At 47.0% G+C, this 27273-nt stretch overlaps 1 protein-coding gene across 4 annotated transcripts in view; it reads right to left on the bottom strand.

The window, feature by feature from the left end:
* The window catches only part of KANSL1 (KAT8 regulatory NSL complex subunit 1), a 98515-nt gene that overhangs the window by 30052 nt on the left and 41190 nt on the right, over positions 1–27273 (bottom strand). The gene's annotated exons all lie outside the window — the stretch shown is intronic.

The following is a 27273-nucleotide window of genomic DNA, read 5'->3' as shown; positions in this document are numbered from 1 at the left end:
TCCACAAAAAACCCTAGCAGAACTGACAGATAGATCAACAGCTACACACTGAATGGCATGACTGATACCGTCTAGCCGCTGCTAATAATTACCAACCAAACTACAGACGTGCTATAAAAGCCAAGCCTCCGCAGAGCAGTATTAAAACAACTTTTGGTACCCAGTGATTGAAGTCCTGCCTATGCAAGCATCAGGATTTTATTCCATGTTTAGCTGAATCAGCAGCTCCAGTCCTACCTGGCCACATCTGCCAGACCCACTTTTCCAAGTCTTGGAGAAAACAAAACCCATCTGCCCTCCCTTCCTTGACATAACCTCTTCAAAAAAAGACCTTTGTCATCAGTCACAAAATACGCCTGAACACTAGCGCGTACCACATGGCCACAATGAAAACTCAGTGGCAAGTTTCACAACACACCATCGTTCGGGTTTAAGAGCAACCACTGTTTGGAGACGAGCAACAGAGCTGCTCCCCTGCAACGAGGTGCTGCAAAGGAAAGCGGGCAACAGTAAACTTGATTTCTGCATCTGATGGCTTGACTGAGCAAACAAAGCCAGGAAAAAACATCAGAAAATTACCAAGTGAACGACGACTCCTGATCTCCGGGGCACGATGTGAGAGAAGGCAACATGTGTGGGTGCAGAGAGGGAACCCACACATTTTGCAGCTCTGAATTGATTTCCTACCTTCTTTATCTCTGCTGCAAACACAAAATACGGTCCTGCAGGAGCATAAATACGCTTTCACTAGGGCATGGACTACACCGTTGCATTTTACGGTCAGCTGTTACAAAAACACCCTTACTCTCTACTACTGCACTCCAGAGCGGAAAGGAATACAAGGATGGTGAGGTACATATAAATCCATGGCTCCACTCTCCCACATTAAAAGCCTTAACGTTATGAAAATATACCCTAAGCATCCTGATTCTGGTGGATAAATATTAAGGCTACCCAGAAAGGAAGAAAACCACATCGTGCAGAAACAGAGCATCAGTAGAAAGTGCATGCACAACCCCGGCGCCACTGCACAAAAAGCCTTTGCCACATCTGGATGGTTGGCAATTAAGAAATTAATCACAAAATAATTCCCTTTGCCCATCTCCCCCACCTTCTGTAGCATTTTTGAACCCAGTGAGAGCACACAGGGCAGGGGAGCCACAGCAATGTCCAGATTTTTCTTCCAAAATCTAACCAAGAAGTTTTCTGCTGAGATTAACCCATTTCAAAGCTGAAACCAGCCATTACAGCAAATGCAGCACGTGGTAAATGGGATTTACTACTGACGCACCCTCAGCTGCGGAGAGGGTAAGCGACAGCAATAATCAAGTTCTCAGAAAAATCTACACCTCCTATGCATCTGCCCTTATTTAGGCGCACTGCTACCAAATGCACTTGCCCAAAAATAAAAAAAAAAGCACCAGGGTTATTACAAGTTTCAAATCAACTCATAGAAATACCCTGAAAAGGAGGAGTTGGTTCCTTCGAACTGCAAGTGAAACCCACAAATTTAGGACAACACACATTCGCCATATTCTTGCTGGACCCCCCGGCTGCGTGGGCAACGGCGCTTCAGCATCAATTTGGATGAGGCCAGGTTTCCACCAAACCAGGCAATTGTATCCACTGCCTACAGTCCTCCCAGCCCTCTCCAAAACCATTTTCAAAGCACTTTCAGGAGCTTAAGTGCCTCTCTCTGGAATATTTCTCTCTGTAAAGTGCCTGCTCTATTTTGATCAATGCTGACCTTATGTTTGGTGGAAATTTTAATATTTATTGTAGACGGATGCCACAGCAAGGGCAGATCTTAATCCTCCATCAGTTACGCTGAGGATACAGTCAGCAGAGCCCGAGACAAAAGCTCAGCCAAGGCAGCTGAGCAGCGGGGCTGGGGAAAGGTCTGACATACCCTACCAGCAAGGCAGAGTGACCACGGGGTTAATCCGGTTCACAACGGGCTGAGCAGTTGCCAACACCACCCCAGCATCACCCCATCACGCAGCTCTAATCCAGATCTCCGGCCCAGTCCTGCTTCACTCTGCTCCAAGAAGGATAACGCCTTGCAAGCTTTACGGTCCCTCCTCCCCACAAAGGGATCTCCAGTTTGAGCCTAAATGGCACGAAATCCCCTCCCCGACACCGGAGGGTACCAACGCGGTGTTTGGGAAGCAGATCCCCCTTCTCTCGCAGGGACGTTTCTCTGAGCATTGCTGCAAAAGCAGCGCTGCTCCAACTCAAGCACCCTCAAGACTGACAGCGTTTTCATGTCGTAGTTTCCCACAGACTTTCCAGGACATGTTACTTCTCCGCCAGCCAAGTTTCAGTGCCATTCTACCATCGTCTTATTTCAGAAGCTAAGAACAATTTTACTGGAGAAGAGTTCATCTTTCTTTCATAGCTTAAAACCAGGAAAGACCTTTGCAACGGCTGTGTCTGCTTTTAGCATCTTCAGCATCTGTGGATACAACAGACTATCCGGACCCCTCGAAAGTTTAGGACTCTACACCAGATCTCAGCAGGCTTCAGTTTGCTCTCTGGGGTCCACATAGCTTTGGGAATTGTTTTTAGAAAGATGGAAAGCTGCTGAGGGCACCTCAAAAATGTCAGCTCCTTTGCTTGCCTCTGCAGTGTTATAAAGCACCTGTGCCTGCTGGAGCAGTACTGCCCCGCTCCATTAAATCCATCTCATCCTTTTGCTCAGATTACACAGAAATCAAGATTAAGTACAAAAAACACTTTACGCCCATTTAGATTCCAAAGTGACACGGCAGCATAAGCAGCAGCAGACCTGCTCTTCACCTTAAAATCAGGACACATCCTACCCCAGAAAAACCCACTGGATTTAAACCAAAAATAAACCAAGAAAGCGAAACACACTAACATATACCTCATCCTCTGACACCCTGCGGCATAGGTGGAGGAGGAGAAGATACATAATATGATGGCTCAGCCACGCTTTCCAAAACAGCACTGAGCGTAGTGTGGTCCTTGGTCCTCTATATTTAGAATTAAGCCTTTTTCAGAGCCTGTTCAACTACACCCTTCGCTGCGATGCGCTGTCAGCACCATCTATGTACTCTCCTCATGTAGATCAGCTTTTGGATAATAAGATGTGTGGCTTCTTTAGCTTTAATCTCTATACCAATATTTTGCAAGAACAATTATTTTCTCAACTAGCGCTAAAAAGTAGCAACCAGGCACAAAATACAGCGTCTGAAGTCGCTGCAGTCACCTGAAACCTCAGCCAGATGCTCAGGGCGGGGGGAACCCACTTCCTTTCTTTGTCAACATTAAGGACTTTAACATTACAATTAATAAAAGAGTTTATTGCACTTGCCCGAAACAGGTTTTGGATTAAGCTGAACAAGAAGACTGAAGAGATGGCCAGATGGGTGCTGAGGGTGGTGTGGCTGTAAGCGGGCTGCGTGGCTCGTCTTGAGAGCGGTCTTGTGCTTCGAGAGGCAAAGCTGGCGCAGGGGTAACGTGAGCAGCAGCAGAGCAGTTAAATCCTGCATCCTCCAAGGGAAACTGGTCATTGTGCTGCTGCACGATTGCAAGCGCTCGCACAACACAGGCTACGGAGGATGGCATGGGACAGCCCCTCCAGCTGGGACAGGAGGGTAAGCTCATGAAACGGCACAGAAAATGAATTGTTCAAGAGCCTGATCCTTTTAAAAATACATTTCCCAGGCAGACTCATTCCCCTTCTGCAGGCACCAGCGTGCAGGAGCCACAGCCTGCGAACCCAGCTTGACCGACAAGGACAGAGTCCTGCGAACTTCAGCAGATGGGACTTACTGTGAACAGCGCGTGTGCGCAGAATTAGCAGCCTTACGTCTCCTCGAACCCGCACATGCCCAGAAGGTGGCTGGGATGAAGGAGGAAGAACAAGCAGGGAGCTGAGCCAAGCTCAGCCCACAGCGTTATAAATACTGTGGGAGGCTGCAGGGCTTCACGGGAAGGTGGCAAGGGAAGAACGGGGTCCCTCTCGCCATCCGTGGCAGACCTCAAATCCTACCCTTTGTGGCTGGAGCCTCAAAACGGTGCCAGCAGCTCCTGCCCCGCGGCACCGCGCTCCAGACGTGCTGTCCCGTGCCTGCCTCTCCAGCAGAAACACTGCGCAGCCTTTAGGAAACTACAGAAAGTAACTTTATCAACATGACAAATCCTCAGAGGTAAACACTTCTTCTGAAAAACAGCCCTTTGTTTAATGTGACTGCAGAAGAGTGGGAGGGGGAAATAAATCCCGTGTGACATCAGCCCAAGTCCCCAGGACACGCTCCAGTCCTTCCCTAAGTAAAAAACAGGCAATTGTACGTTAAAATCAGCCATCCTAAATGGCAAAGTCAACTCCAGAAAACACCCCCCCCCCCAGCCAGGTGCTCCAGCCAGGCAGCAGTGTCCCCATTTCAGAGGTGGGAGAGCCAACGGGACAGAGAGGTGACTCGCTGCCGCCGGCCCAGGGCAGGGAAGGTGCTGCTGGCCTCGGGCAGGGCAGCCAGCCCCGTGCACCACAGAGCTTGGCTCCGGCCCATGCAGAAAGGGGTGGGTGCTCTCATTTTATTATTTTTTTTTAATAAGCAATAAAAATACAGCCCTGCCAACAAACACGGCAACACCTAGGTCGATGTATTCCCGTTGCCCAACCCGGTTCAGTTGTCTCAGCAGTCGCGGTGCTGTAGAAGCTGTACAGGCTCCATGTAGATAAGCCCTCCCTAACACCACCTCCACCGATGATACCCGCTTAAAACCAAGCCTACGTGTAAAAATCAAGTCAAAGCTGTCCACAAAGCACCTCTGGGTGAAGATGCACAGGGATTTTTTCACTTCCAAGGAACGGCACACCCGTGGCCTCCTCCCACAAGCACATTTTACATATTGCCTGAGAGGAAATTCAGGCCCAGTGGAGTTCCCTGCTGCCGGCTGGGTTTGTACCAGGAAATCTCACGAGACACAAGTTCATTTTGCATCTTCTGGACCTCGGAGAAGCTGCGTTGCCTCCCTCTGCCATAATGACCGGTGGTGAGAAGCCCTTGCCAGCCATCAGTCCACCTTGCTTTCCAATGAGCCCATGTAGCTGAACGCCAGCGGGGTGGACAGAGATGACACCGACAAACCGAGGGAATTAGAGATCAGCAGAATTATTTTTCACCGGGAGACTGCCCTACTAACGGCCCAGCCGCAAAGTGAACAGAGCAGATCCACCAGCTGCTGCTAAACCATCCTGATAACGACACGGAGCAGCACAGAGAAATTAAGTTAAAAGATTTCAGATTGTGAAGTTACAGGCTGGAGGGGAACTACTTATCAGAACCACTTTGAGGAGTCAGCAGTAACGAATGAGAAGCAGCCACCGGGGTCTGGAGTGAGATTGTTTCTGCCACTAAGAGCACTTCAGCAAACCCAAATCACCTTGACGTTAAATGAGGAATAACAGGTCGTGCTGGAAGAGTCAACGCCAGGAAGAGAGAGAAATGCAACACACTGAAAAACTTTTCAGGCAGCCGAGCAGCCTGTGCGGTGAAATAGCAATGGGAGAGATTCACCACGAACCAGAAAGCGCTTTCGGCACCCCGAACATCCTCGGCCCTGACACCACCGGCCTCTCCCTTCCAGCACAGATACAGATTAATGGTGCAACACAAGGCACTAAGCTGCAGCTTTCCAGGCACTTTCCATATGGTTCCCCTCCTCCACTATTTACTGGCACATACCCAGGGGCTTTTGTGTCCCCTGAAATGCAGTCACCTACCAATGCAGAGGCCACTCTATATTTACTCTCTCCCTTCCTACACAGCTTTCAATGGAAGAAATCACCAAAGAGCACCAGGTCTGGTTCAAAGCCCCAGATTTCAAGACCTTCTCCCAAAAGACACACGAGCTCAGCCTCTCTCGCCTGCCAGGGGGAAGCTGGGAAGGTGTTAGCTGGTTTCACATAGGAGGCTCGCCATGGCGTTAGGACAGACCCCAAGAGGTACAGTATAGGACGTTTCTTGAGTAAGACAATTAAGTATCTGTCCACCAAATGAGGTTTCAGTGCTGGCAATCAGGAGATGCTTGCTAGATGACCCACAACTGAGGCTCCACTTCGACAATCCTGAACGTGCCATGCTGTGGGGAGAAGGATTTAGTCTCTAACACCCGGCTGAGACACAGCCGGGGTCATCGTTTCACTATCTGAAGGAGAAGGGAGTGGACATTGTAAAACAGTGTCCCATGAAGCTTCCTCTGCAAGACCCTGCACAGAGCTGGTTCTTCAGGGAGGTCTCCATCCTGATCCATTCTTGCTATATGGCCAAATTCTCCTTTTCTTGGGCTGTCCGATCCCACCCCCCACGTTGGCTTGCCAGAGTCACTCCCCAGCACACCACATCCTCTCCCACCAAGGCATGGCCCACACCAAAAACCTGGGATTGTTTGGGAGCCATTGTCCACATTCATCCCTTGTGGTGCTACCAGGCTTCAGATCTGTCGGGAGGGTTATCAAACAAGCAGGCTGGGTGCTGCTGGTTTGCCATGAACTGCTCGTAACATCCCAGCTGGTTGGCTCTGGATTGATAACAACCTGCTTTTGGCCTCGTATGGCCCTTCACGCACTTGTCCTCTCCCCAAGGAACCAAGAAGAAATAAACATGTGAGATCTCATCATCAGTCACACACAGCTCTCAGGCTCTACCAGCCAATCTGCAATTGCAGGAAGCCACAGTCCCAGCCCGAATTTTGATTCTGCTCCAAAATCCCTGCACAAGCCGCCTTCCTCTTCCCAGCTCTGTACTCAACTCTGCATCCCACCGCTGCCAAAATGCTCAGGGGTGCACTTCGTGCCTTCCCGAGAGCTGCCCAAGTCCCAGCACTCCATGTAATTCACTGTTCTTAACTACAAGAAGGATCTTGCTGCCAGCTACAGCAAACAGAAACGGGGCACACCAGAGCTAAGTTCCCATTTCCACCCGGGATCTTCAGCAGGGACAAAACCTGCCAACAGACCACAAAAGCAGTTTCAAATATGACATTTATGACATTCAGCTGTCAACTCTATTAAAGGGTAAATCATCCATATTAATTCTGCGTGCTTTCCTTGCATTACCTACCACAAGGCAGCAGCCCCAGGGCAAAGTTTAGTAGTGCGAATGCAATGCAACCCTTCATGTCCACACTGGTGCGGTGCCTACTCCTGAACAGCAGCGAGATGCCAAGAGACATCTCATGGTTAAATCAACTCCTGCTGATTCACCGGAAACTGAAAAACATCAGCATTAAAATCAGGTGGAAAAAAGTTTCCCATCCTCTTTCCCTGCTCATCTTTTGAAGGGATAAAATACTGCGACGCTTGCTAGGGACAGCATTACCAGTGCTCACAGACCCCGGACACCCAGGACATGCCTGAGTAAAAAAGCCATGTGCTCTTCTCCTGTGTACAATTCTGACAACAAAAAATCTAGAAGCACTACACAAATGCAACTTTTTCAATTGCTCTCATGATCTTTAATTGTGCCACGCTAAGGAAGAAGGAGATTTGCACCCAATTCTGCTGTTTTCCAGTTTGCTCCTGTCCCTGTATATTCTTCAAGTTCATTCCTCCAACCACCAAGCTTTTATATATATTTTTTTAAGACCAGTGTAAAACCTGATCTATGGGTGGAGCAAGAGTTAAACTCTGCCAAATACACTTGCATGACAGCTCCAAGGGAGGAAGAGAAAACCCCACAAGCTCTCAAGAACAACCTCATTAGCTGATCATAACATTTCTGCCTGCGAAGGAGCCAAAGTGAACAATTTGTTCAGCTGAACACCCCCCCCCACCCTGTGGACAGCAACATCAGCTTCTGAAGGGCTCTTCTACTCACAGCATGTGCTCGGCACTAATCTCAATCTAGTTCAAACCTCAACTCAGTTCATTCATTCCCGTATTCAGAAAAACCAAAGACCTCTAGAGGCTGGGAGTAAAGAGTTATTTCCACTGTTCCTCACTGAAAAACTCCCACTGCTCGGGGGAAATTTGTGAGCACAAATCCTAAGGCGTTTTTGCTGCTGAGGAGGGCTAAGCAGGGATGCCAGGCTTCTGCCCAAGAGAGAGGGCAGCGCTGGCCAGCCGCCAGCAACCCAGGGGCCAGGCAGAATTTGCATTCAAATAAAGCAGATCACAACTGCCCTCCTTTTTTGATGATGAGGAACCATCCAAACCACTCCACCGGCCACAGCATGCAACACTTTGTCTACAGAGCGACCATCACTGGGATCAGGATATGAAAGGTTTATTTTGGCATCTCTAGTTCATTTCTATTAAAAAAGGAAAAAAAAAAAATTGGCCCAGGCAAGCCATTAAAAGATGCCTTAACTCCTGCATAGAAATTACGGCAGGACACGACCACACAGCCCGTGGCAACCGTGCACAGCAGAATCCAAATTCCTAATAGTCCAGTTGCAGAATCGGTGTCCAGCCCATGGCTCAAGGCCAGTATGGAGCTGCTGGTCCCAGCAGCCCCTCAACCCAAGGCAATGCTCTGTACTGGAATTCATTTCTTGCATTCTCCCCTCTTGCTGCTGCAGCCAAAGCCTTTGCCCCAGGCCACCCTCTCACGGCAGTTTCTCTCCCCAAAATATCCCCAAATCCCTTCCCAGTGGAAGGTAAGTACAGCCCAAGAACCCAAGAAAACCCTTGGACGGGTACAAAACCCAGTTCACAAACAGACCTACAGATGGGGAAACAAAAGAGGGAAATTAAAAATACCAAAGTGAAACAACTGCCAAGGTGGGGGACAGGGGGACACCCACCCCCCATCCTGTTCATTGCACAGAAAAACCCAAAGCTACCAACCCACCTCCACATCCCTTCCTGCCTACTAACAGATTTTATTGTGATTCAGGACAATTTTAACCACTTTAAAAGCTGCCTAACAAAAATATACTTGAATCCACTCTTTGAGAAAGAAGTTTTCTTCCAAAATAAAATGTCAGGGGATTATTTATGTTGTTGAACAACATCATCACCATCTACATACCTCAGTATCAGGCTTATCTTGACAAGATTCATACTTATGAAGTGCAAATTCTTTCAGAAAGCATTCTCAGAAGAGGAAGTAAAAAACAAGCCACCCTACTAAACTATTCTTCTTCCCTTAAATGTAATACTTTGAAAAATAATATATGCCATGTAAGAGGAATCTCAGCAAGCAGGCAGGGAACAAGCCAGCAAATTTTACAGGGATACACACAGACACACGGAGCAAACAAACTGTACTCGGCTTCTCATCAGTAAACTGAAAATCATCATTTTATTTACCCCCTGTTTTTAGCTCAGAGCAACACTGCTGGCTGGTGAAACACCAGCCGTATCACCTGTGGGAACTTGTAACTTTAGTTCTCGCACACTGCTGTGCCATGTCCAGGGTCTGGCTGCGCTGCAGAAATGGAGCTAATGAGAGAAATTGGAGCAGGTCAAGAACGCTATCGTCCAAGGGTGAAACGTCACGCCGCCCCAGGCATCGGACAAGGCACATCAGCTCGTGCGCTGATGATACAACATTTCATCCTGATGTGTAACAACCTGGAGCCCACCACCTCCCCGGTTTGGAGCCGGCAGCGCGGTGGTACGCAGCAGCAGTGACTCGCGACGCATCGGTGATGCTGAAGTCACTCGCCCTGTCTGTGCTGGCCCTTTCTCAGTCCCATCCACGATCCCAATGGAAACCCACGGACCTCGAGAAGAACACGCTGCAGCTTTCACCAAAGCGTGGAAATGGGAGAATGGTGTTGCAAAAGTAGAGTGGATCCCTTAATAGGTTTTGGTTTTATGAGCTGGAAGGATGCAATAAACATCTTCTGTTTGGATGGTGACCCTAAAATACTCATTAAGGCCAGCAGCAAAGGATCTGTGGGATTTCAGACACCAGCTCCCAAGCAGGGTGTGCACACAGTATCAGTATGTTTTGCCCACACAGCAGCATCTCCACCACAGTTCCCTCCACTGTGCCCATCTCACCTACGGCCAAGCCAACAGGAACCAAACCATGGCCAGGTTCAACTCTGTGCCAGGAGGTATGAAAACAGATCCCACGGGACGGAAATATTTAACACTCCTGTTGCCTGTGCCAACCCAACAGCATGACTTAGGTAACACCCAACAAGGTGACACAAAGAGGGCACCTTCCAAACAGGGACAGGGGAGACAGTCAGTAAGACAACAGGCAGAGAGGGGTAAGCGATAAGGGGTGATGTATTTAACGCTTTCCTGGCAGAGCTTCCCACCTCCGCTCAGCAGACCCCACAGCAGTTTGGACTGTGCCACAGCTGCCTGGGACAGGCGTTCAGGCATCTTCCTCCCATTTCTCAGAACTTGCCTTCCTCTGCCTCAGCTGACCTGCAGCAAAAGCTGCTGTCATTCCTCGCTCTTACCAGGCAAGGAAGTCAAGGCAAAGGCCACCGATGGCTCAGTGCTGATCTTCAGCAGGAGTCTCCTGTAAGCACTGCGTAGATTAAAAACGTGCCCTCTCTACCTTGTCAACTGTCACTCAGCTTCCTTCCATTAACAGGTGAATCTGCAGGGATCTAGAAGGGTGAGGGGAAAATACACAGACTGGAAACCACCACTTCAGCGCTGGAGAGCACTCCAAGCTTTTCTTTATTTGGGTTTTTTGTTTCATTACTGTTTTCCATAAATGTTAAGGCATCTCATTAGCGTTCCTCTTAGCACCTCCATCTCACTCATTCCCAAACATTACCAGTGAGGATCTTCCCAAAGTGCTCAACTCCCCAAGCCAACACACACACACAGATGCAGCTCCAGCCCTCTGCTCCCAACCAGCTCACTTCACCCGGTCCCTGTGATGCTCTTGGTCTCCTCTGCTGCCATATCGCTATCCCTCAGGCTTGCTTAACTTCTTCAGCTATCTCAAAGTATCACCTGTTTAAAAGAAGGAAAAAAAATAATCCTAGTTTTCCACAAAGCCCAGAAAGACCGTTAATTGTAAGGGCTCTGAGATGGGGTGCCCCCATTAACTGTAAAGATATTTCAACAAAACAACCATCACACCCTTAGGATTTCACTTTCTGTTGAGTTCATGACCAAGGCATAAATCTGGCAGCACGTCAATCAGTCAGAAGCAAAACAGCATGACCCAGCAGAAGGCTCTGCTCAGCCTCAGAACTGAAGTTTACTTTTTTTTTCCCCCCTTTCTTAAGTTTCCTGAATGCTTTAAAATCTTTGCTGAAATCCTTCACGCTGGTTGCCAGGGCTGGGTTTGAACTTTTGCGATATTTCAAATCCAAGTGGCCCAGATCTTTACGCTATGACATTTATGCAATGCCCCAAGCATTCATTCAGCTGACTGCCTGAAAAACAGCCATTCCAAGCTTTAGCTGCTCTTCAGCCCTTAGCAGCAACAATTGTTCTGTGACAATAGCCTAAAATTCTGATTTTATTCTTTCAGCTATGCCAATGCAAGTACTTTGGCCCATGTCTGAATCCTGTTTCGGCACCCACGGACTACGGAGCAAAGTGTGGGGAGTGAAGAGGAAGGTAGGGGAGCAAGCTGGGGACGGGAGGTGGGAATCAGAAGAGCGTGGACACGAATTGCTGGCTGTTACACCAGCAAAACCGACTCTCCAGATGCACAGCAGAGCAGCCAGCTGAAAAATACCACGTTTATAAGAGAATTTATTGGACCGCTTTTTCAATATAGTTCTCCACATGCTCGCAAGCAACTATGCAGGCGCAGCAGCCAGCAGAACAGCTAATGCTGCCAACGCGCAGGATTTGCCTGATCATCATCACTCCAGAAAATGCAAGGCAGCTTGTACGCCCTGCGACTAAATCCAGGAACGAGAAGGTAAGACTATACCACGCACAACTGGGCTTATAACCAAACAACAAATTTCGCTCCAACTGCGATGCACTTTCAGTTCATTGGGAATTTTTCCCTTAAACGGCCAATTAATGCCATTCTCAACAATACAAAGTACAAAGATGCCCACCTTTCCCCCCAAAATGCCTAAAACAGGATTGCTCACGCTCACAGCCAACTCCTCCCAGGAGCATATCCTCCTTTTTTGTGAGTAAGGCACTTTATCAACATTACAATTTTGCTTACAACAGCTTCCTAACAGGTCGGGGTTGCTCAGGACAGTAAAACCATTACCTTTTTTTAGATCTGTAGTTTTCACTAGAAGTTACACTTCTGTAAACCGAGCTTCCCTGAAATTAATGCAGTTAAAACACCACAGAAGAGAAAGAAAGGGCTATTTAGCGTCTTAAATTCTTCAAAGAAGAGTAAGTGCACAACAGAGAGGAGACAATTACAGCACAGAGTAAACCGTTTGAAAAGTTATTACACTTGTTCAACAGCAAAGCCCTTTGTATGTGTGCAAATAGAGTAGTTTGGTGTCAAAGTGGGGGAGCGCTCACTACAGACCATTAGTGGCACAATCCCTGGGGGAACAAGAATAGAGGCTATGCAAATCAGGATCTATTGTTAAAAGGGAAAATTTATTTCACATTCCTGAGCAGCAGTGTTCCTGGAGCATAACAATTGGTGAGGCCCTTCTGCTGAGTACTGCACATTTTTTATGCTCCACAGTAAATCAATATTCCATAATACAGAAACTATGTTAAATTATTGCCAGCGCGAGGACGCAGCTCAGAGCTCCGGTTGGTGAACGGCATTAATACACCACCGTGTCAGAACAGGGCTCATTCGGGACATGCTTTTCATTGCTCACAAAGAGTTTACTTAAGGCAGAATTTATGGAATTATTCTCCAGGATGTTGAAACCTTCCAGCTCACACCATAAAGAGAACAGCACCAGCAAAGGCAGTTTCCTGATCGTGCTGCCCTCAACTTGATCTAAACAAGTGCAGCTACAGTCATCGCAGCACTGCAAAGCTTTCCACTCGGGCAGCACCAGCAAAACTATCTCATGATATCTAAGAAAAACTAGTTAATGTTGGAGAGCTTCATGCCCCAGCTCTCCCTGCAAGAGGAGATGACCACTCCTTCAATACCCACCAAAGATCCCAGCAACGGAGCTGGTAAGGACTCGCTACAGACCAACACGGGATGCAGACACCTGCCCAAACTGCTTTCAACTAAGCAACTTCTGATTCCATCAATCCAACAAATAAAACATCCTTTCATTTTCCTCTTGGTTTAGCTTGCAGCAGATACAGAGTCTCTCTCTTCTCCCCCATCTACTGCACCTAGTAAGTACCAACAGACGGAACCAGTGAGTAGCCCTGGATACTCCAAGTCTTTCCAGGAATGAAAACGCAGCTTCAGTCTCTTCGCTTTTTATTATGCGGCCGTTAAGACCTGAGGTCAAAGGGTGTTTTGTCATGGATCATGGGGGGTGTTTTTGTTTAACTCCACAGGTTTTGCAGCCCCAGATCAAAATGAAACTTCAGGATAAGTGATTACACCGAGGCAGGCTTCTTCGCCAGGCCTGGGAAATTCCTGCACTACTGAGATGACCTCACCCTCCTTATCTGCTCTTTAATGTCACCGGAGGAAAAGGAGAGATCTCTGCAAACACGTCTCAAAATGCAGAATTCCAACATGAAGTTTGTGTTCACAAATACAGCTCTGAGCATCACAATATTAAGCTCCGCTCTACCCAAAGCACAAAAGCCTCCTTTTTTTTTTTCCGGTCTTCCCCACCACTCAATTGGAGCAAGCTAGTTTTTAAGCTCACACAAAGGTAGAAATCAAGAAAATCACATTTGTTTGGACCATGTAGTGACATTAGGATAATATAGGCATAAGCCAAGAAGGATTTCCAGCCAAAGCATAAGCTATCACCAATGCCAAACAGGGCTGAAACGGACCTGGGTGGGCAGGGATTAAGGGTAAACTAATGGATATCAGGGAACATTGAAACAGCAAACAGAGGCAGCATCGATGCCTAACAGCATCAGTGGTACGAGTTCACCCATCAGGTGCAGTCCCAAGGCTCCCCAAGCTCCCTGCCTTCCAGGGGAGAAGCAAGAAGCAATCTGCTTCCCAGCGCCACCCAGGAGAGCCGCGCTGCAGGAGGCAGAGGCAGATCTGCACTGTGCAATCGCATCTCACACCCGCTCGCTCATGGGCTTGCCCTGATTTCCAAGCCTTCAATCCAAGTTGCTTCAGAGTTGTAGGAAAAATGAAAATACAGGGTTTTTATGACTTGAAGCACAGGGAGTTCATCCCTGCTCAAAGTAACAGCAGCACCAGGCCGTTTAGGGGACACCCACTGACTAAAGCTGCAGAAACCCCCTCTGTAGTCGCAGCGCCCTGCTCCTTCGCAGCTCACCGTGCAGGGGAGTTTGCAGTAATACATGTACCTCCACAGGCATGCCCGAACGCGGTCCCCCAGCAGACAAAGATCGCCTCTTCAGTCTAAAATAGAGCGAGGATAAAGCTATACATCAATATTAAATCTGAAGGTCATTTAGTCAAGGGAAGGGGCAGATGTGCTATTTCTGGCATCGATCCCAGAGAAGTTTCCTCTCTCAACCCAAAGAGCCCTTCCAGTTAACGCAGAAATAATACATTTCTGGCCTCCAAGTCCTTTATCTAAGAAATGGGATAAAATAATACTGGCTAAAGGACTACTACACAGTACAGAAGCGTGAAAAAGTCCAGAGAGAAATTGAAAGAGAGGGAGAACGACAGGAGACTAATGTGAATCACGTTCAGTGTTGCCTGGAGCCATAGAGAAACACAGCACAAAGCAGCGGTGGAGCACTGGGGTGGTATGGGCAGGGAGAAGGGCGTCTGCTTCTAGTGCTTAACTGTGGACAAGCAGCACTAGAGACAGAAGATCAGAAGGCACAAATTAAGGAATCAGCAATTACGATCCACAGCAAAGGACACAGAAAGGTTTCATGGCACTGGATCAAATCTGAGACCAGGATCCCAGTGAGAACGCAGGGGTATCTGGGTTTGGGGTAGATAAATTGGGGGCAGAAGCGAGAAGGAGCTTTGGGCAGAGCTGTCCTGGAGGGGTGGCTGAGGATGGCCAAAATGCAGCATACTCAGTAGCTGTGAAAAATAGAGTTTTATTTCCATTAGGAGAAGAAAGGCCACAATCTGCATTGTTCAGCCACGTGAAACCCCTTTTACAACAGATGCTCCAGCATACAAAGGACTGAAGAAACACAGGCTTCAAACATCAAATGGGAGACACAAAAGAGCATCTCTGCTTTCCAAGAAAGGACCTAGCTCTGACTAGGTCAAAGAACATTCCAGAAGAGCAACTCCAGCCACTAATCTATGTCACTAACGAAGGGTTTTCAGGGAACTTCTCATCTGCATGCAACAAACCAGCACATCACGTCACTTCCCTCCGCTAGCACTTGCCACAGGTCTTGCACCAGCGGACATCTGTCAACACCCATGAATTTCTTGGGCATTCCTGGCTCCTTTATCAAGTTTTCCATCAAAAAAGCTCATTTAATGAATCTGCAAGTCCATCTGCATGGTCCCACAGAGCACAGTTTAAGAACCACTATTTCAGCCCTTACTATCTTCTGAACACGTTTGCCAGCAGCAATTAAAAACCCAGCAATTTCTGTGATAACAAATTGCGGATTTAACTCACAGAAAAGTCTGCTTCAAGCCAGACTGAAGCCAGGCAGCGCCTCGTAGCTGGTTTGTGCATCGCACACCAGGGCGATGCAGTACCGTACCATGGGAAGAAGCGTCACTGCTGAGCCGTGATCTGTCTTTTCCATTTAAGTAACTATAAAACAGATTCATCACCAGCTTCGATGGGAGCTGGCGAGTTCAGGAGAGCACCTAACCACTAACATATGTAATCTGTGCTGGAGAAGCTTTGATTTTGGCCTGCAAAGCTGTTCAGAACAGCTGGGACAGCAGAAGAGAGGAGTGTTGCACCGAACACAAACCTGAGCGCAGGATCAGACCTGCCTCCGCGAGGCTGCCGGTGGGGAGGGCTGTCCCGTACACCCCCAGCGAGCAGCACGGCCTGGCAGACAGAAGGGGTGGCACACGCTTCAGCTGAAAAACAAAATCTGGATGATCTGCTAGGAAATGATCGAGACAAAAAGGACCGAACGCCACTTGGCAAGTCATCTGAGGGCTGTGAACTGAGTCACGGCTGTCGGCATCCTCTCCTCCGCCCCGGCTGCATGGATTGCCCTTTAGTGCAAGGACAAAACGCGCTCGGCACAAGCGGTTGGGAGGAAAAAGAGGGAAAAGGCTCACTGCTGGAGCTCCACCTGTCCCCTGGACAGAGGACTTCAGTCTCAACGCTGTCAAGTCTCCAACCCTCAGCAGAACTCAACGCACTGTAAACCAAGGACCTTCCCTCAAACATAGTTTTATCCGCAGGAGGCCCCCGCTACTCACTGTGGGCTGACAAAGGCCTTAATGTTTAAACTTACAGATACCCTATTTATTTTCCTGCAAAGAGTACGGGGTAATTCAAACCCTAACAGAGCACGCACGCCTTCGAGGGGGAAGGAAGCGGGATCTGAGTAAGTCCGCAGAGCTCTTTTCTGCGGGGCTCGGCGCTAGCGATGGGAACCGACGCCGCGATTCCTACGCGAACCGTCCAAACTGCGAATCGCTGTTTGCTGAACGAGGCCCCCGAATCGCTGTGAGAACCTGCGGAGGAGCAACCCGTCACCGCCCCGCGCTGCCCTGCTCTCAAGGGCTCCTCGGTGCTGCGTGTGTCAGTGGTGGCAGCTCGCTGGCACGGCGCCCGGGGCGGCTGCGTGTGGTTCCAGCAGCAGCTACGAGCATCATGTCCACCCCGGTGAAAGGAGCAGTCAGGACGTGGCAAATAGAGGTGGCTGCGCTGGGCCGGGTCGGATGTATGTGGTTGGGCAGAGCAGCAACAAAGTGAGTAAGCAGGTTGCTCTTTAACCAGGTTGCTGTTTAGACGGCCGTGATACCAGCTTCAAAAGTAACACCCAGCTAAAAGCCGCACGAGAATGGAGAACAAACAGTTTACACAAGGTCTCTATTTGGCTTGATCATCCTAGAGCTGCACCAGATTTCAGACGTAAATTTTCCTTTAGATAAAGGGAAAAGCTTGTGGGCATCCCCTTGCTCACACCAGTTGTGAAGGGTAACGAAGCAAGTTCTCAAACCCAGAGATTCTCATAAAAACAATAAATTCTTAACCGCAGTATTTCTGCAACCGTCGTTTATAGCACGTTTACATCTTCAACGCGGAAACAACCATCATACAAAGGTGAGAAAAAACTGGCTACACAAGTTTCTTCACTCCAAGTGTCACCAAGGGGTGAGGTGGACATGCGTACAGGCTTAAGCAGATGTGACACTTGTCACCTGTTCTCTCCCCAAACCTGCCTCTGCCTCTCACAATGTTCAGAAAATCCACTTAGTTTCAGTCCAGTACTTCAGACAAAGCAATTCCATGATACAAGCTTCAGTTCAACAACTAAAATATCAATTCCCCCGGCCCTTCTGTTCAGACCATATGCAGGTTGCACAGCCAGAGCAAACCAGACCACCAGCACACCCCAAACTCCCCACAAAACAAAACACTCCTACATTTCCCCTAGCCTCGTTGCAGCTTTTCATAAGACAACATTACCAAAAAAAAAAAACCACCCAAGCCCCCACAGAGGTTTTAGCTTAGTATACAAAAAAAGTTTCATATGAAACACAGCTCTTGCTTCAAGTACATACACGCAGATACAAACCTTTAAACTCGCTTCCACTCTGGAATGCTCAGAAGGGCACAGGAACAAATGATGTGATTTCTGAGTGCTTCAAACACTAGCTTAAAAGTTAACAGGCTGGAGAATCAACTCCTGGGTTTTCTCTCCTGGTAAGACATCAACATCCCAGCGTGTCCCACTAAATGCCATATATATTTTTGTTACCATCTCCCTCACAACTCTTGCTGTGCTGGGGAAGGCTCTGCTTTACCCTACAGACCCAGACCCCACACTATTATTCCGTTTACAGTGCACAGCCTGAAGTACCAACCTCTTGCTGATGTTCAATTTTGAGCCGAACTCCTGAAGATGTCACTCCCTCAGTTCATGACCTGTTTACATCTCTAAAACATACTTTTTCTCTGTTACCAAATGGTTATTAGGTCTCTAGTCACGCTTTGGGCAGGAGAGATAGGTTTCAGATGATAAACTCTGGATAATACAGAGTCCATATAGATAAAGTCACAAACGTGCAGCCACATTTCTTCTACAAATCCAAAAAGGCATCAGCCCACAAGATTTATAGAAGATGCAAATTATCGTTGAGAGCAGAGATATGAAATTAACTCCAGGTAGGCTCCAAGGAGGAAATCCACATCTGACCAGGAAGAAAAGCAAAGAACAGACAAACAATACTCGGCACTGGTGAGGCCGCACCTTGAATCCTGTGTCCAGTTCTGGGCCCCGCACTTCAAGAAAGATGTTGAGGTGGAGCGAGTGATGGAGCGAGTCCAGAGGAGGGCGACCAAGCTGGGGAAGGGTCGTGAGGGTCTGACCTACGAGGAACGGCTAAGGGAGCTGGGGGTGTTTAGCCTGGAGAAGAGGAGGCTCAGAGGTGACCTTAGTGCAGTCTACAACTACCTGAAGGGAGGGTGTAGCGGAGTGGGAGTCAGCCTCTTCTCCCAGGCAACTAGCGATAGGACAAGAGGACACAGCCTCAAGCTTCACCAGGGGAGGTTCAGGTTGGACATTAGGAAGCATTTCTTCTGAGAAAGGGTCATTAGACATTGGAATGGGCTGCCCAGGGAGGTGGTGGAGTCACCATCCCTGGAGGGGTTTAAGAAAAGACTGGACATGGCACTTAGTGCCCTGGTCTAGTTGACATGGTGGTGTCAGGGCAACGGTTGGACTCAATGATCCCAGAGGGCTCTTCCAACCTGATTGATTCTGTGATTCTGTAATAAGAAGGGCAAGAAGCTGACAGCAGTGTGTATGTCTGTAGATCCATGGTGAACGATGTGGGACTCTAATACTTGAACTTATTTACTATATCACACAGGAAAACCTCCTCTTAGGGTGCACAGAATCCTGACCGATGGCCGACATCAGTCTTCTGCAACGTGGCAGAGCGGTGGTGGGGAGGAAGAAGGTCTTACGGTTTACGAAGCTCAAAGCCGGGACTCCAGTCCTGAATCTGCTAATTCTCTCCTCCATCACAGATTTGCCTTTTGATCCTGGATGCATTACTTGACATCTTTTTCTCATCTATAACGTGGCCAGAGGAGTTCTGGCTCACCTTCAAGAGTAGCTGTTATCTATGGTGTATTTATTGTTCCAGGCAGAAGATTGCTTTAGACTGCAACAGATTTAGCATCACAGAAGAAATTCCACTGTAACCATCAATTTACTACCTTCTTTCTTTTAATTAATTAAACACATGCCAAAAAAGTTCCCTCTGATCAAGACAGCGCACCCTCCCAAGCAGAGGGGAGGTCAGTGAGAGAAAGCAGAACAAAGGGAGGTTTTTCACCTCGTGTCATCGCTAATCATACGGCCGCCCTCTCCAACTGCAAGGGCTGGAGCTCGCAGGCAAGTGTGCCTCTGCTGGAGCAAAACACATCTCATGTCCACACAGACATAAGTTTAGAAGTGATTATAAGGACTTTATTTCATTTTTTGAAATTAAAGAAAAAGGGAGGGGGTCAGCAGCAGGTTAACAATCCACTCCTTGTAGTAACTCACAGGCAAGAGCTATTGTTTGGGCTTTTTATTAGTTCAGCTACACAAGGCATCTTCTATGCAAATCTGGGGAGCAGGAATGTGAAGCCATTCGTATGTCACGACTGGTTACATGCTCCTGGATGCTTTCTCATTCCCTCCCTGCAGCTCAGGTTCTTCCCAGAGATGCTTCTGCTCTTTCATAAAGCTGAGGCAAGGATACGCTTTGTTCAGCAATTCTTTTTGTCCCCTTGTGCTCCATTTTCTTTCCTCAATGTCTCAAGGAAAAAAAAAAAAGAAACCAAAAAAGCTACAGCTGTTCCTCCCCTTTAGCACTCTTGCATATGTTTAGTAGCATGCCTGATCTACAAAAGAAAACATACAATCTGACCTACAGCAGCCTACATCAACAGGTTTTTTTGCCCCCTTTTTTTTTAATCCACCCTTCCCCCCAAGCTCTGATCCCAGAGTGACCTTGCCAGCCTGTGCAGGGGAGACTGGCCAATAATTAGTTTCAAAGGAAGTGGCAAAATTTCCTAGATCCATTTGCCGAGAAAGCCCCTACGCAGCGGGGGCGTGGAAGTCCAGCAAGTTTTCAAAATCCTGACATCCTTCACAGTCACCTCTGCCTATGTAACATTAAATTATGGGGAAAACAAATGAAATAACACGTTATTTAGAAGCAAATGCATATAAATGTGTGACTGGAGATCCTTAACCTCGGATCCATCACAGGCAAGACAGATCTCTTCCCCACCGTGCAGGCAGGAAAGGCAGGAGCCGCCTTATCAGCACTGCTCAGTGTCCTCCTCCCTCTCCCTCTGTTTTTCCCTTCGCTATCTCAAGCAGAAAAGCACGGACAATACAATACCCCTTCCAGAACAAACCCAACCATACTGCATTGTTCCCTATGTGTACAGCACCATCCAACCCCGACTGTATTAAGTTTTTTCTTTCAACTATTTATACAAGGCATGAAGATATCCCAAACTCAAAAGCACTCCCTCTCTGCTACACAAGGTGCTAGGTGGGACACGAGGTCCTGCACCAGAGCATGCAAAGTGTATTAAGCTCCTACTTTACCATCAACACTTACTACGGAGAGATTTGGGGGATTGTGGGCAATTTACTGTTTTTTTCTGGAATATGTGATGAAGAGCAAGAAAGGAGGCACACCAACGCTGGCTGCTGTTGCAGCAGTGTCTCATCACAACGTTGTGTGCTAAAAGATGAAAGAAATCTTACTGCTTCCAGAGTCTGCTGTGGGGCTTCTGCAGAGTTTGAGACCAGCTGCAGCAGATCCGAGCCATAATCCTTAAACATGAGAAAGACAAGAACCCTGACTGCAGGGGGCAACTGCCCGCGGCCGCCCACCAACAGGTGTGGACTCAGGAACCTGGACTCATGACAGAGCCTCAATGCTCCCCTTCATGCCAGGCACTTCTGGGACAATGCAATCACTGTCCAAAGCTTCGTAAATAAAGTTCCTCTTTGTGAAAGTTGAACTCCGGCAAGCAAGCGCTGCAACCCAAACCCAACCCCACCTCCTGCCAGGACTCGGACAGACAAATCCCAACCTCCAAGGCTTACGTTGTGGCCGTGTCCTGCCTTGTCACTACCAGAAAATTCTCTGCACAGCCCTGGTTTGAAACCAACACCATGTAAATTTAAAATGAGCCCAGAGATACCCCACCAAATCTGATGGGTAGTTGTTGGACCTGACAAATTGGACAAAGAGGAAGAGGAAATAAGTCTGGTCACAATTCAAACACTCCCCTACAACCATTGCATAAAGGGCTTGTGCAAACACATTTCATAAATAGGTCAGAGAAATGAGAAAGCAAATGACAGACAGATGGCATGGCGAAAGGAGACAAGGAAGAAGGGGGCAAGAGCATCTAAGCCAAAACAGAAACATCCAAGGAATTCTTCAATGAATTCCCAGTTTGGTTTCACAGCCCCATGCTCCAAAGTTGACAAATAATAAATGTGAAGCAGAAAGTCCATTTTACTTTGGGTGGGTGCCCCGTACATGGAAATCACATCTCCGAGCACAAGACACTGTTCACCTCCCAGCAACTCAAATTCAGAGGTGCCAATGTCTTCCCGGGAACGGAGCCAAAGTGTGCTTATAATTACAGGCTAAAGGACAGCATGAATTTAGGGCAAACTACCTTCAATCTTCAGCAGAACTCCCGCTGGCATCAATAAAACTTTTGTGCAAACTTTACAAGACAACTATCACCTGTGTGCATTAAAGGAAATTACTATGCCAGCACATTTAGCTGTCAGAAAGAGGGAGGCCTCAGTGCTTAACCTCATCTTCCGACATCATCCCAATCCATCCCTCTCACCGCAGAACCAAGCACGTCAGAACTGCAACACCATTTCAGTATTTTCTGGAAACGTTTGTTTTTTTCAAGTCTAAAGCTCCACATAGGCAAGAAAAGCCCCACTTCTATTTCTTTTTAGTGTTTAATTGTTTAAAGAGAACTCTTTCTGAAGAAAATCTTTGGTACTCCACAGCTTCTTGGCCAAGCCATCAGTATGGTTCTCACACCCAGAGAGCAGACAAACCCCATCCTAGATGATGAGCAACTGAAAAGGAAGACCAGGAACAGGAGGTGTTTTGAGTAGTTTCTGCAGAAACAAAAATCTAAATAAACCTTAATTGAAGGAACAAAAAGTAGTAAGATGCATCACTGACAGCAAGATGGCTTACTTGTACTGACAGCAAGTGAAAGCATGAAAACACACTTAACACTTCTGACCATATTTAATAGACATAAAAGAATATAGGCCAGAATTACAGAATTGTGTGGTTTCTTTTTCTTTTTAAGGGGGTCGAGGGAAAAGATTCTTTTAAAGGACTTTCTGATCACTCAGGAAAGACTGACGGAATTTCAACACCACTATCCACAAGCAAGACAACTTTAAGTAAAGCCACAATGACAACAGACTTAAAAAGCCATCACATCTTGTATGCAAATCTGAGCGCTCTTCAGATGGCAAGAGGCAACAAGATCACATCCACAAGTACTTATATTCACTACACGCCTCCCAACCCAACAGGCAAGGGAGGAAACAAGAACTGATGGCTACAAGATCAAACTAAGTAAATTCAAGCCAGAAGTAAAGAGTGTTTTTGAAAATCCATTCTAGCTCAAGCAAACAGGAATTTACCCAGCTAAATCACACAGCCTGTACGATGATCTCTTCTTACATAAATGATCATCTGGCCTTATGATCTAAGGCTACAGGAAAAAAAAAAAAAAAGCTTAATACCATTTCTCTAAGCTTTCTTTCCTTCTTTTCCTGCCAGTTCTCTCAGTATTATTTTGTCTCCTTCCAGCAGCTTTTCTGTCCCACTGCCCAACGCATTGCACCGCTCTATCCATCGCAGTCTCGTCCTGCTCTTTCAAGGCCAGCAGCTGGAATATCAAGATGCACTGCTCATACACCCTGTGTCCTCATCCAGGGAGCATTCAAGGAGAAAATATTTTCAGTCCTAGCAATGTGTCCCAACCCTCAGTACCCAGCAAGTACTAAGAGTATTAAAACAATCAGCTGTGCTAACTCAGATGTGGTATTTTTGAGAGATAGAGCCAAGTGTCTGGATCACTTCATGGAATCAGCTCCACCGTGGAGGCTTTAATCCAAGGATTTCGTTCTAGTTTCCATTAAATTCTCCCCCAAAAGGTGCAGAGTGTTGAGATGCCCTCTCAACTGCCCACAGCTGTGCACATCAATGAAATCAGAATTTGAAAGATGGCTGGACAAGGATCAAGAACTGCAGCTTCAGCAAATTTCAGTTACTAAATGTTGCCTAAAAGCACATATAGAAAATAAAAGCTACCCACATGGCAAGGATCCAGCAGAAAGCACTGACATCAGATCCAATGCATGCTACCTTCTTCAAAGAAAGCCTAAAAATGAAGAAAATTGGCAGGCAAGACTCTGTGTTCCTTACGCAGATTTACTAATTGCCTCACTTTCTACTCCATCATCTCTTTTCAGCAGCTGGCAGAGGGCAGAAGTGGACACCTTAGTCCGGCAAGTCAGTCTCTAAGAGAGCACAGCTCAGCTCTGTATCGGTCATCGTCCACACACCCGGCAGCAAGGAAGGTTTGCTACCAACATACCTACCCTTTAAGCAAGAGATGCTCAGGCACAGTCAGAAGGTGCACCAACATCTCTAAGCTGGCAATCCTGCTGGAAGGGGATGTGATCTGGGTGGAGCTTACACCTGCTTCACGCATTATTAAGAGGACAATAAAGAAACTAATTACGTTTGGGAAGTCACTAGTTATTTATAGCATGTTGGTGAGTGTGTTACCTGGAGTCAGTTTCAAGCAAGACTTTAGAGTCCTACAGCCAGATGCATTGGGCATCCGAAAAAGTCTGAGCTGAGTTAGATTTGAAATAGAACTGAGCTCAAACGTAGCTAGGTCCTTCAAAGTAATCCTGAAGCAGTTGATTGCTAAAAATCTTACTGGAAACATCATTTAAAGACCTGTATCAGTCTTGTCACAGAAGAGAGAGAGACTGGGATCATGTAACCTGTGGGTGTCTGATTTATTGCAGGTGATCTGAGCAGGGAGAAATTCAAACACGTAATTAGAAAACAGGGAGGCAGAACAGACTTGGAACAAGCATCTCTTCTTGCAGCTACTCCTAATAAGCAATCCCAGTGCTTCACCACAGCTCAGTCATCCTCCCAAAGTCCCAGTCAAAACTAAATGAATCATACACCAAGAAAAGAGCAAACAACCGAAAGTGCCCCAGCTCCAATTCACTGGAGAATCTGATTACTCAGACTGTCCTGCAGTTAATGGAAACAGAGGCATGGTGTGACAGAGGTGACACAGCCAGACTCTTCCTACCAAATCAGTGCTCAGTTTTTCCTCAAGCACACACAGAACAACAGCCTATCACAAGCATCTGCCTCCCTTTCTGCTGCTCAGACTGTTGACAAAACCAATAGCCTTTTAAAATGTATTTAGTAATAACAGAATTTTTTTTTTAAAGAAAAATTAAGCCTCTCTATTGATTTCACATAGCAGAGAAAGAACAGGCTGCACCCCTTTTCAACTGTTATTACAGAAAACATAGGTAAAACCAGAAAAAGAATTCTCTAATTGCAGCTGTACAGCATCTCTGAGGCTGCTCACCAGACGCTTTGGGTCAGGGCTTTACTCAAAGGTACAGAAAGTGGGACAAAGGTGGGGGGAAGGAGGGGGTTAATAAATGCCAAAATTCATTATGCAGCAATTCCGCTCAGCCACCTACTATTCAAAGATGGAGAGTGCTGACCATGTTTATTTTTATCTTTCCAAGCCTTCACAAGCTCCTGCAAAACCTGTGCGTGTCTTGAGACAAAGAGGATAAATCCTGGGGCAGTGAATAAAACCTGTGATCCTTCTTTCCATGTTTCAATGCTTCTCCTGGTTAAATTCTTTTATAAGACAACGTCCCCCACTTCAAGATCGAGAAACTGTAATTGCTTCAAAAAAAGCAACGAATCCTGGAGTAACTATTCTAGACTTCACAACGCTGGTGGGAACACAGCCCTCGGTGAATGCAGCTTCAAAAAGCACCCTATGCCCTCTTCCTCTTTCAACTCTCTAAAATAAGGCTTAAGAGGAAATCTGCCAAGACACCAAAGAATAAGGCCACCTGTTCTGCTAAGTGAACTAAAGGAAGCAACAATAACCCACTAGCAAAAGCACACAGATAAAGGTTTTTAAAGCTTCACTGCAATGCCAAGAGAGCCAGGAACGGTTCTCAAGGACTTAACACCCTGTAGCATGTCCTCTTGTCCCTGGGAATGAAAGCATCTCTAAGCTATCCAATTCCCCCACGCACAAAGCAGCGGTGTGGCCTCCGGAGGTCCCAGCAGAAGGACTTGCAGAGTGATTGTGTTTACTTCAACTATTTTGCTTACCAAATCCAGTCCTGATTAATTACCAGCGGTACAGTAACAAAGGTAGGGCAGCTTCGTGGGTTCTGGAACATGGTATTATGCCAGAAGAGTAGTCAGATCCGGTCCCCGAGCAGAGCGAGTGGAAGCAAGAGCTCACTGCTGCCTCGTTATTTTACTAGAAATGACATCAGTTACATCAGCCCAATTACGACCCACATGAAAATTTAAAGACTCTCACCCAAAGAATCAATTCAGTGCTCTGCTCGAAGCGGTACCTGCGACGTGGTCACTGGGTTTCTGGTCAGATCAGTAAAGCGATTCATATTCAAAGGTGATTTGAGTTTTCCTCCACTACCCAGAGGAACCATCAGCACCTATTTTTAGCATTCTTTGCCAGCCTCTGTGACGTGCTCCCAGTCAACGTATGTAACACCCTAGAGCCTGCGCAGAGCAGTGCAGGTAGCAGCCTGCTTTCAAACCTAAGTAAACGTTAGCTAAAAGAAAGTTTAAAGGCTTCACTGCTAGGTTAGTTAATGTTTGTGTAGTGCTTTCGAGATGAAAACGCTACATGTGCTAAGCATTATCATCAAGTCTAAGGAGAGCAGACTTGGCTCTAGCAGAGACACTGGAATTACATACACACAAATTAAAATGTTTGGATCCTTTCCAGAGCGGATCATTCTGAATTTGTCTTTCTGCTTGTCAGTACACAGCTACACAAATGTCTGCTGCTTGTAGACATGGTACAGAAATCCACCCAGCCAAGTTCCCACCCTAAAATGAAATTAAATACTACCCAAACACATTCCCGCATGGCAGAAGGTTATTCTTAAAACCAGCAAAAAAGCAGCTTGACTTTGGTCATAGGATAGCTGCGGAGCTTGGAAAGTCTCAACTTTATGGCCCATAGTTTTTCTGACCTCCGCAGTGAGACAGCACACCCCTTCCACGAGAAACTTCAGTAAAAGAAAAGCTCTAAAAGATTTAACCAAAATATTACATATAAATATTAAATATTTACATAAATATTTATGTATAGTAAGTTCCAAAATGAGGTTCAGACAAGAAGCAATCAAAGCAGCTTATAAGCTTAGACAAAAAGCATGGCAGCTTGATGGAAAGCCACAGCAAGGCAGCTTTCTTCAACAGAATACCCAAGCCCAGGTCTCACTCTTTGTACCTGAAAAAGCCTCTAAGTATTGTGCAGGGAGTTTCTGGAACAGAGTTTATTCTTTAATCAAAAGTTTATTCTCCTCCAGATCTTGCAGTACATCACTGAGTACTCACACATCAAAAGCCTCCACAAAATTCTTAAGACTTCACATTTTTCTTACTCTTAACGAAAAACAGCCTTGCTGGAGTTGTGAATATTGTCCTTGTTACTGTGATTTATTAAGCCTCAAGATACTGGACCTGCTGCTCCCAGGGCCTGGGTCTGCCTACAGCGCTCGGGAGCATCCTGCCAACGAGATGCCGGGCTGAGGCCGCTCACGCAGTAATGCTTCGCCACTCCTGTTCTCCCCTACGTTTTGTGGAGGGGAGTAAACAAACCATCCTATCCCAGGGTACTGACAGAGAAGGCGGAAAATATCAGGAGGGATGCACTCGTCAGCTGGAACAAACAGGTTGGTTCTGCCATGAATGCAAGAGGGTAGGAGGGGACTGCAAATTTCAGGGGAAAAAGGAAGAACTGGTAGTTTTGCTGCTCTGTAGGAGGGGAATTCTG

This window comes from Nyctibius grandis, chromosome 26, assembly GCF_013368605.1.
Source record: "Nyctibius grandis isolate bNycGra1 chromosome 26, bNycGra1.pri, whole genome shotgun sequence".
Taxonomy (NCBI): domain Eukaryota; kingdom Metazoa; phylum Chordata; class Aves; order Nyctibiiformes; family Nyctibiidae; genus Nyctibius; species Nyctibius grandis.
This window is presented reverse-complemented; position numbering and strand designations above follow the sequence as displayed.